This window comes from Limulus polyphemus, unplaced genomic scaffold (genome assembly GCF_000517525.1).
Source record: "Limulus polyphemus unplaced genomic scaffold, Limulus_polyphemus-2.1.2 Scaffold157, whole genome shotgun sequence".
Lineage (NCBI taxonomy): Eukaryota > Metazoa > Arthropoda > Merostomata > Xiphosura > Limulidae > Limulus > Limulus polyphemus.
This window is the reverse complement of record NW_013665767.1, coordinates 65,259-76,142: the sequence shown is the minus strand read 5'-3', so window position 1 is coordinate 76,142 and position 10,884 is coordinate 65,259. Positions and strand designations below refer to the sequence as shown.

The 10,884-nt window shown below is 36.8% G+C and overlaps 1 protein-coding gene across 2 annotated transcripts in view; it reads right to left on the bottom strand.

The window, feature by feature from the left end:
* LOC106476617 overlaps positions 1-10,884 on the bottom strand; it is a 94,649-nt gene that overhangs the window by 37,176 nt on the left and 46,589 nt on the right. The gene's annotated exons all lie outside the window — the stretch shown is intronic.

The window sequence follows — 10,884 nt, the reverse complement described above, 5'->3', positions numbered from 1 at the left end:
CGCCCTTTCAGCCGTGGGGGCGCTATAATGTGACGGTCAATCCCACTATTCGTTGGTAAAAGAGTAGCCCAAGAGTTGGCGGTGGGTGGTGATGACTAGCTGCCTTCCCTCTAGTCTTACACTGCTAAATTAGGAACGGCTAGCGCAAATAGCCCTCGTGTAGCTTTGCGCGAAATTCAAAACAAACAAACAAACAAACAAGCAAATACTATACTTTCATATGCATGATCTGTGAATTACCTCAATGTAACCATATATATAAATCCCATGGCTGTTCCTTCACCTATACTATCTACCTTCCACCTCTAACTAGGATATCTAGTCCCTACTAGCTGTGCTATGAATGATTATCACTCATTAATTAATAATCAATGCTAATTATTTTCAAAATTTGTGTGAACAATAATAGGTAAAAGTCATAAACAAAGAGTTTGTTTCAGTTTTTCTCATTAAAAAACAGAATGTTCTAGCTATGCTTAGTGTTCGAGTGTCCTCTTAGCTGAATGTCAGGGTTTTAAGTATGTGAGGTTGGGCTGGAATTCTTCCACAGTAGGTGTCTGTGACTTGTTGGCGATAAATTCGAACAATAAGCGGACAGCACACAATCCACTTGTTTTAAAATAATATATTCAAAACAAGTCAAACGTATGTACAAAAATTCTTTACACTCTAGGATATCACAGTTGTATCTAATACTCTAAATCATTCTCTTTCTTGTCAAAAGTCCACACAAACTGATTCAATTACTCCAGAATCCAATTGACAAGACGAATTATTTTTCTGCACTCTGATTCTTACTGTACAATCTGCGATACATTCACTTACGATACTCCGTGGATTTTCACAGTTGTATCTCGAACTTTAAATAATTGTCTCCTTTTCGTCAAAATCCACACAGACGGGTTCAATTAATTTAGAACACCCTTTGACAAATCAAGTTATTCTCACTTTAAAATATCGCCTGTTATGGCTTATCACTCACACGCCTGCTAACTTCACGTTTTCTAACTTTTTTCTGACTGAACTGCACTTGACATGTGCACGCTTGGTCACCTATATTTATACGTTATTCACTGAGGCCTCAAACTTTCTCTAAACTATGCGAGTGGCGCTGTAAGGTAACAGTACTCACTTAAGGTAAGGAGAAAAATACCGAAAATTCGAGTAACTTGGAGTTAACAATACTACAACGATTGAACCACACACACAACGTACGACTCTTACAGAGTTACGCAACCAAACTTGTCATAACTATCGCCTTTAAAATAATTACTTTTAACTCTCTTGTTATGAAAAGTAAATTAAATATTAAATCACCAAATAAACCAAATAATAACTGTTACACTAAACAGTCTTGTATATCCAACACTGAAGCTGTTCATCATTTTTACTTTCTCAGAGTGTAAGTGCATTATGACAAGAAGATTTAACTCAATATTGCACTAACTATGTTACTTAACTCAATATTGCAGTAATCATGTGTTTCTTGACGCAGTATTGCAACAACTGTATGTACTTGAATCAACATTGCAGTAATCATGTATTACTTGACGCAGTATTGCAGCAACTGTGTGTTACTTGACTCAATATTCCAGTAATCATGTGTTACATGACTCAGTATTGCAGTAATCATGTGTTTCTTGACGCAGTATTGCAGTAATCACGTGTTTCTTGACTCAATATTGCAGTAAGCGTGTGTAACTTGACTCGCTCTTGCGCCATGGCGACGATTGTACATTTTGTAACATTTTTAAAACTTTACAAATTCGTTTTGGAAAATATATGAAACTAAGTGTTTTCGATCCCATCCAATAAAATGTGACATATACATGCATGTAATAAAGGCTGATACTAAAGTAGGTATTCAGATTTAATATATCAAAATATTCTCGACTCGAGCTTGTATGACCTGAATGTTAAGCAGGAAACCTTTTTCTGACAACTTTCTTTCCTGAATGTTTTAAATCAGTATATCTTAAAACTATTCTGCTAGTTTCATGCTTTCTGCCAGAAGTGAACATGTCATGCCATTTCTGTATCATAATCGCTCCACTATGAGCGTTAACAGAGAAAAACGAATTAATTAACACACCAAGTAGAAAAGCGAATAACATACTTTAAAGAAGGTAGAAAGAGAAAACTTGTGTACTAGGGTTTGTTAACAAACACTGCCGTAGTCTACAGTTTGTTAATACATATAAATACCACCGTATGTAGTCTGATTTGAAATATACAATACCACTGTAGCTAGTCTGATTAGAAAAATACAATACCACTGTAGCTAGTCTGATTAGAAAAATACAATACCACTGTAGCTAGTCTGATTAGTCTAACCACATACTCAGTATTGTATTTTATAATCTAACCACATACTCAGCATTGTATTTTTATAATCTAACCACATACTCAGTATTGTATTTTATAATCTAACCACATACTCAGCATTGTATTTTTATAATTTAACCACATACTCAGCATTGTATTTTTATAAAAAAATACAATACCGAGTATGTAGTCTGATTAGAAGAATTCAATACCGAGGATGAAGTTGACTATAAGCATAAAATACCGAGTATGTAGTTGCCTACAATAATACAATAGTGAGCATTTAGTCCGACTGAATACGTATTACCATTTAACAGGTATGTAATCCGATTAGGACTACGCATTAATGAGTATGTAATCTAATAATTAAAAAAAAAAAATCGTACAGTGTATATTGTATGATTACAAAAGTATTATACCAAGTATACAGTCTGAATATAAAAAATATATACACAGTGTGCATTGTGCAACCATTTATGAAAATCGTATACATCGTTCTTGAAATAATAACAGTAAAAATATTATAAATCGGGAGATAAGAGTGCGCACAGATTTTAAAATGATAAGATGTTTATAGAAATGTACGAATTTTCAATCTATCCAAAAACAGAAGCACATGTAATAGCAATTGTTCTATTACCACCAATACAAAAAGTTTTTTGTCAGGGAACAAACCCAACTCGAGATAACATCTTATTCAAAAGTTTCCGAGACAACGCTTTGAGAACACCAGTCACGCTTACAGTTGAAAGCTTAACTTAATTAGGAGTAAGGCAGAGATCTGTAGATAATCGGTTTTGTGGGTTTAATTAAATCAATTATTTGATTTCTGTGAAACTAGTGCACTACGAATACGGTAAGATAATCGTTATATTTGCAAACACACGTATCACTTTACTCGTGGTTGCAAATGAAACCGAGCAGGTTGAATGGAAACACGTACATAAAAAATATCATCTTACATATGATATGGTTACTTAGATTAAATGTGTAATTACGAATATATATAACAAAAGTTTTTGTAACATTACAAATGTACCAAAGTATTTTTGTTTAGTTTAAAATTTCGCGCAAAGCTACACGAGGGCTATCTGTGCTAGCTGTTCCTAATTTAGCAGTGTAAGGCTAGAGGGAAGGCAGCTAGTCATCACCACCCACCGCCAACTCTTGGAGTACTCTTTTCACCAACATAGTATTACAAATAATCAGGAATTGATTATAATCCCAGATCCTAACCTATAGTGTAAAAATACTGTTAACAGTTACTACAAATCATCTAGAATCCCAAATCCTAGTCTCTAGCATAAAAATAATATTAATAGTTACCATATATCAACTAGAATTCCAGCTCTTAACCTGTAACATAAAAGTACTATTAAAGGCTACTACAGATCAACTAGAATCTTACGTCCCATGATAAAACACCTCTCATCCCATTGGTTAACTACCAGCATAAAACCAACAGTCATAATAGTCAAAATAATACTATAACTAAAATCTTGTATTTACTGATAAAATCATGGTAAATAAATATATATATATATGATTAACCTGGCATCATCAATGTGTAAAAATATATAAAACTTATTTGAAATATAAGTGCTCTTATAATTTTTTCCTACTTTTCCCATTCTGCTGTAGTTTTTTAACTTCATCTATATATACCACAACGTCATGGTTGCTATTTTCACTCTTGTTATTCGACTGTGCTGTCTTTCTACTGCCTTCAGCAAGCACTTAATTGAACAAAGAAAAAGTATGAACATTTTATGGTGTCAAGAGCGTACTAGGAACTTTCATCGCGTTTGGCTTGATTTCCAATTAAACTCGCCAACCCGCCTTACTTAACTGTGGATGAAATGATATCACTCGCTCTGGTGACTGTCAGTTCTTGTTGAACGTTTCTCAGCACGAACGCAATTACAAAGTTTTAGCTTCCTTTGATCACTTGAGAGGTTTCCGTCACTACTCTCAGTCCTGGTACAGGTTCCTGTTAACATATCACACAATAAAAATTGTCAATGTCTGGATCAGACAACCATGATGTGAGTTTACTTTCAGTCAGGCATTATCATGATGCAAGGTTGCCATCATTAAGACACTATCATGGCGTAAAGTTGCATCATTTAAGACACTAACATTTAAGTTTGCTTTCTTTTAGCCACTATCGTTGTGTAAAGTTTCTTCTATAGCCATTACCATGGTGTAATGTTGGCATCTTTTAGACACTATCATGGTATAATGGTTGCACCTTTTAGCCACTATCATGGTGTAACGCTATGACGTTTGAACCACTATCATAGTGTAATGCTGGCTTCTTTTAGCTACTATCATGGTGTAATGCTATGACGTTTGAGCCACTATCATGGTGTAAGGCTGTGTTGTTTTAGCCACTATCATGACGTAATGTTGCCTTTATTTAGCCACTATCAAGATGTAAGATTGTGTTGTTATAGCTACTATCATTGTGCAATGTTGGCATCTTTTAGCTACTATCATGGTGTAACGCTATGACGTTTGAACCACTATCATAGTGTAATGCTGGCTTCTTTTAGCTACTATCATGGTGTAATGCTATGACGTTTGAGCCACTATCATGGTGTAAGGCTGTGTTGTTTTAGCCACTATCATGGTGCAATTTTGTGTTGTTTTAGCCACTATAATGGCGTAATGTTGCTTTTCTTTAGCCACTATCAAGGTGTAAGATTGTGTTGTTATAGCCACTATCATGGTGTAATGCTGATTTCTTTTAGCCATTATCATGACGTAATGTTGCCTTTATTTAGCCACTATCAAGATGTAAGATTGTGTTGTTATAGCTACTACCATTGTGTAATGTTGGCATCTTTTAGCTACTATCATGGTGTAACGCTATGACGTTTGAGCCACTATCATGGTGTAAGGCTGTGTTGTTTTAGCCACTATCATGGTATAAGGTTACTTTCAGTCAGGTACACCATAAATGTAATGTTGCTAAATTTAAGACACACGATCGTTTTGAAAGTTGCTTTTAGTCAGACACTATCACACTTGATAATCCATGTATGTTTTATGTCTGTATATCATTTATCGTTAAAGTTCATCATCAATATCGAAGTTTGCCAGTTATGTTCAACATACAATATGCTCCACACATACTGTTCTATGACAACCAGAATGATCTCATGCCCTGCATAACGTTATGGTACATCGGAGAAACACTGTCTGAACAACTTCAAATCTCCCATGGTGGAAGAGAAAGTTTATATTGTGAAAAGGAATTAGAAACAATTAAAAACTCGTGTCCGTTAAAATCTCGAAAGGAGTACTATTATATATAATATGTTGCCAAACTCACGAAATCTTCAAGTCGTGAACGATAAATCTGGTCTTTCGGGTCTTTTATCTTTGAACAAGTTGATGTGTGTGCAAGAAATTCTTGCAATAAGAAGTCGACTCAGCCAGCTGTAACAACTTCAAAAGACAGATCCACAAGTGTTACACTTGGCTGAAATTGAATGAGATATACGTTCTGATTTTTCATTTTCACGGAAGCTATCAGGGGACATTAACCCATTTTTGTTTCCCTTGCAAGTTCAATAAACCTAGTAGTAAAGTTTGATAATAAGAGAGAAACGATTCAATCGGTTCAATGTTGATAAATTACACTTTTTACAAGTGTGCGTGTGTGTATACTGGTCGATTATTAAAGCATGGATTGGGAATTGTCCGGTGACCAAATATACATCCCTACCAACTTTGTTGTAGTTCCCGGAATTCTACAGATTTCAGAATTACCTAAGATTTTGTTTAATTTCTTTTGAATTTCGCTAAAAGCTACTCAAGGGCTATCTGTGCTAGCCGTTTCTAATTTAGCAATGATAGAATAGAGAGAAGGCAGCTAGTTAACACCACCATCCGCCAACTCTTGGGCTACTCCTTTACCAACGCCCCCACGGCTGAAAGGACGAGCATGTTCAGTGACGGGGATTCGAACTCGTGACCCGTAGAATGCAAGTAGAGCACCCTAACCACCAAACCATGCCAACTATACAGAAAAGTTTTCATTACTGTTTTAACGGCTGAGTTGCCATTGGATACAGTTAGCATTTCAACTGCATGCTTAGTTCATATTAGCTTAATATCAGTTGATTCTTTCATTCGAACAAAGACGTGTGGGACTTCAAAATTTACAGTGACTAAATTATTATTTTAAAAACAGGTCAACCTATTACACATACGGCTTACTGTGCAAACTGGCCAGGTGGTTAAGGCGCTCAACTCGCAATCTGCGGGTCGCGGGTTCGAATCCCCGTCCCACCAAACATGCTCACCGTTTCAGGCGTGGGGGCGTTATAATGTGACAATCAATCCCACTATTCGTTGGTAAAAGAGTAGCCCAAGAGTTGGCGGTGGGTGGTGATGACTAGCTGTCTTCCCTCTAGTCTTACACTGCTAAATTAAGGACGGCTAACGCAGATAGCCCTTGTGTAGCTTTGCGCGAAATTTAAAACAAACAAACAATACTGTGCAAACTTCCGATATAATAAGGCCTAACAATAGTTTCTCAAATACAAAAACTAAGCACTCAAACAAGTCCACGAGTATAAAAACGCTTAACTGTAACAACAATAAAATTTAAAATTGGCTGATCAGCTTCAAACCTTGAATTTTGACAACAACAAAATTCTTCAAGTGTTTAACCATCTTGCATAATGAGTTTTAAAGAACTTAACACTTCGTACCAAAGCAAGTGTCATTTCACTCATCATTTCAGTGCACTTTATATAAGTATGTTTGTTGTTAAACATAGAGCTATACAATGGGCTATCTGTATTCTGCTCACTACGAGTATCGAAACCCTATTTTTAGCGTCATAAGTCCTCAGACCTTCAGCTGAGCAACAGGAAGCATATATATATTAACAAACACACACGTACATACATATGTAACACGATTGCTGGAAAGCACACCTTATCCACTTAATTTTGAATTTCATACATGGTTAATTAATTTTCTCAAACTTCTGGAACCTTTCTTTCGAGTCTACTGTTTGTAACAATCCAAAACTTTCATACTGGGCTTAGTTTTTTTAATGTTTGTGTGCTTATGGTTATAAATTTTAACAAAAATGTCTATATGAGTTATCAAATTACAAATGCTTTTCATAAGTACAGGTACTAAACCGGAATATACTGATATTAGGCGCAATGTATGTATTATAGAAAATTATACTAAATACGATTTTAAAGAGCGTTTTAAAGTATTTTATTGAATAACTAAACCTAACCATAGGAAGCAAAACTTGCAACACGTGCTGCATTGTGTTTACATAGCCACCATGAACATAGGTTCGGGCATAGCCATCCCTAATCGAAGGTATGGAAACGTAATGACTGTTTTAAAGTCCATCACAATAATCTGTTGAGATTACGACTCTCAATAGGGTGATTATAAAGAAAGTTTCACAGTTTAGCACAAAAGGTATGGCGTAGGAAAGTAAAGTTTCACAGGAGTGTTAAGGTTATCGTGCAGATGCATATTCCACAGTTGTCACATGTTGCCGCCAGGGGTGCCAATATGACCTGATTAATCACAGCAACTGTTTAAATGTGCTCCTCCAACATCCAGAATGCATTGCATCTGTGTGACAGTGGACATTACAACAACAATGTGCATCTCATTTAGTATGCAGGTCACTTCCCGGGCAATTGCAACCTTGAGATCTGGAATTGTACGAGGCTTCCCACGGTACAGGCGTGACTTTGGGTACTCCCACAACCGGAAATCCACCTTCCTCACCGGACCTAGAACTAGCAGATTTCTGGTTTTGGGGGTACCTGAAATCAAGGTCTATAACGTGGAAAGCCTTGCACAATTCCCGACCTCAAAGATGCAAATTGTCCGGGAAGTACTCCACATGGCGTGTTTCACCTGGTTACCAACACCATCCTGCAAAAAAACCGTAGTGTCTATCACATTTCGTTACTGCAGCATCGGTTGTAAGCTTTGCATGGTACTGTTCATCATATAATGTGCATGTATGCAGTCCACTTACTGGTGGTTGTTTAAAAACGACGGTCTGATAACAGAGTTAGTTGTAAAACCATACCATACCGTCACCTTAGAATCAAGAAGGTGTGTAGGAAATGTTTTATGTGGCTTAGTTTCCGACCAGATAATGCAGTTACGAGTGTTGATACTTTCAGAAATAATGAATTGCGCTTCATCAGTCCACAAGATATTGGTAGACCATTGGTCATCGATTTCCAGTCTTTTTAAGAACTGCAACGCAAAATCAACATGGCGGGATAAATCCGTCTCCTTCAGAACTTGAATATGATGCAGCTTGTAAGGAAACATTCGCAAAGTTGGCCGAAAAGTCTTAAGACCAGTTGAAATTGTCAAAATCAGCCACCGGCTGACATATCGTGAACTGCTACACTCATTTGCACTTGTGCTGGTTTGTTCTGCTACTGCATGACTGACTTCAATGATAATTTCAGTAGGTGTTGGTGGTCTGACTCTACGTAGCTTATAATAAGTGCAACCTGTGCCCTCAATTTCGTTGTATGAACTTCCGCACGGCAACACTGGAACAACACCCCCTGTGGATGTTGTACACTCTACACAGTTCCCTCTGATGTTGTACACCCTATACAGTTCCCTTTGATGATGTACACTCTACACAGTTCCCTCTGATGATGTACACTCTACACAGTTCCCTCTGATGATGTACACTCTACACAGTTCCCTCTGACGATGTACACTCTACACAGTTCCCTCTGATGTTGTACACTCTACACAGTTCCCTCTGATGATGTACACTCTACACAGTTCCCTCTGACGATGTACAATCTACACAGTTCCCTCTGACGATGTACACTCTACACAGTTCCCTCTGATGTTGTACACTCTACACAGTTCCCTCTGATGATGTACACTCTACACAGTTCCCTCTGACGATGTACAATCTACACAGTTCCCTCTGATGATGTACACTCTACACAGTTCCCTCTGACGATGTACAATCTACACAGTTCCCTCTGACGATGTAAACTCTACACAGTTCCCTCTGATGTTGTACACTCTACACAGTTCCCTCTGATGATGTACACTCTACACAGTTCCCTCTGCATTGCATTCCTTCGATGCATTAACATTTCACTAGTTCACCTCTTTTCATACTTGTCAGTTTCATGTTAGTTGAACGTGCTACACTGCAATCGACGGGCCCATTTATACCCAATAGAAATATGCCAAGGAAACCACAGTAGCGCCCCCGCTGGCAACATGTGACAACTGTGGTATTTACACCCGCATGATATCCTTAACATCTCTATGCAGTTTCACCTTCCTACAACACACCATTTGTGAGATGTGACGCGCTGAATTGCTAAACTTTCTTTATTATCACTCTGTATGTAACAAGACTAAATTTTTAAACTAATGTCAGATCATTTATACATAAAAAACGTATGCACACGAAATTGTTAGCTTTAAGAACTCGTGAAACGACAAGCCTACAGTAATTTTCAAGAACTCGTTAAACGACAAGCCTACAGTATATTTCAAGAACTCGTTAAACGTTAAGCCTATTATACGCTTCAAGGACTTATTACATACTAAGAACAAGCAACGAATTTTAACTTTCTGTTTGGCACTGTAAATAAGAATTGCAATTAAGAGCATGATTATTTCCTAAGCTAGGATTAAAACAATGTTAACAGGATTCACACATTTAACACTGCGCCAAAGTTGTTACACATAATTACAATAACAATGAGCAAAAATGTAAACTATAGACACTCCATTTCTACTGCTTGTAGCATTACAATTTACGAAATAGCAGTACACCATATTGTTGCATAACAGATGTTAAAATAAACAATGGCAAATTGAAAGTATTCGTCCAAACTATACAGCTAAAATCACATTGCTAACTCGGTGAACATGTCACCGCAACCAGGTCTCAAAAACAGAAATTCAAAACAAGTATAACAAAAATATCATAAACTTATACGAATCCCTCTATTTAACAGGTAATAATATGCTGTTTGAGAGACAGGTTGGTAAGGCAGTAATAACATTTCAAGTGAACCCTTCATCAAAACATATACAATATTGTTGTAATCTTGCGGCCTAAAATATCGTTAACAGCAAAGAGACCCAACTGATGAAATAATGCATTATTATATTTTAACAGCAAGGAGACCAACTGATGAAACAATGCAGTATCTTTTAACAGCAAGGAAACCAACAAATGAAGTAATGCATTATTATCTTTATAGCAGCGAGGGGAGTCGACTGATGAAGTAATGCATTATTATCTTTATAGCAGCGAGGGGAGTCGACTGATGAAAAACTGTAATATTATCTTTATTGCAGCGAGGGGAGTCGACTGATGAAAAACTGTAATATTATCTTTATTGCAGCGAGGGGAGTCGACTGATGAAAAACTGTAATATTATCTTTATAGCAGCGAGGGGAGTCGACTGATGAAAAACTGTAATATTATCTTTATAGCAGCGAGGGGAGTCGACTGATGAAACACCGCATTATTATCTTTATAGCAGCGAG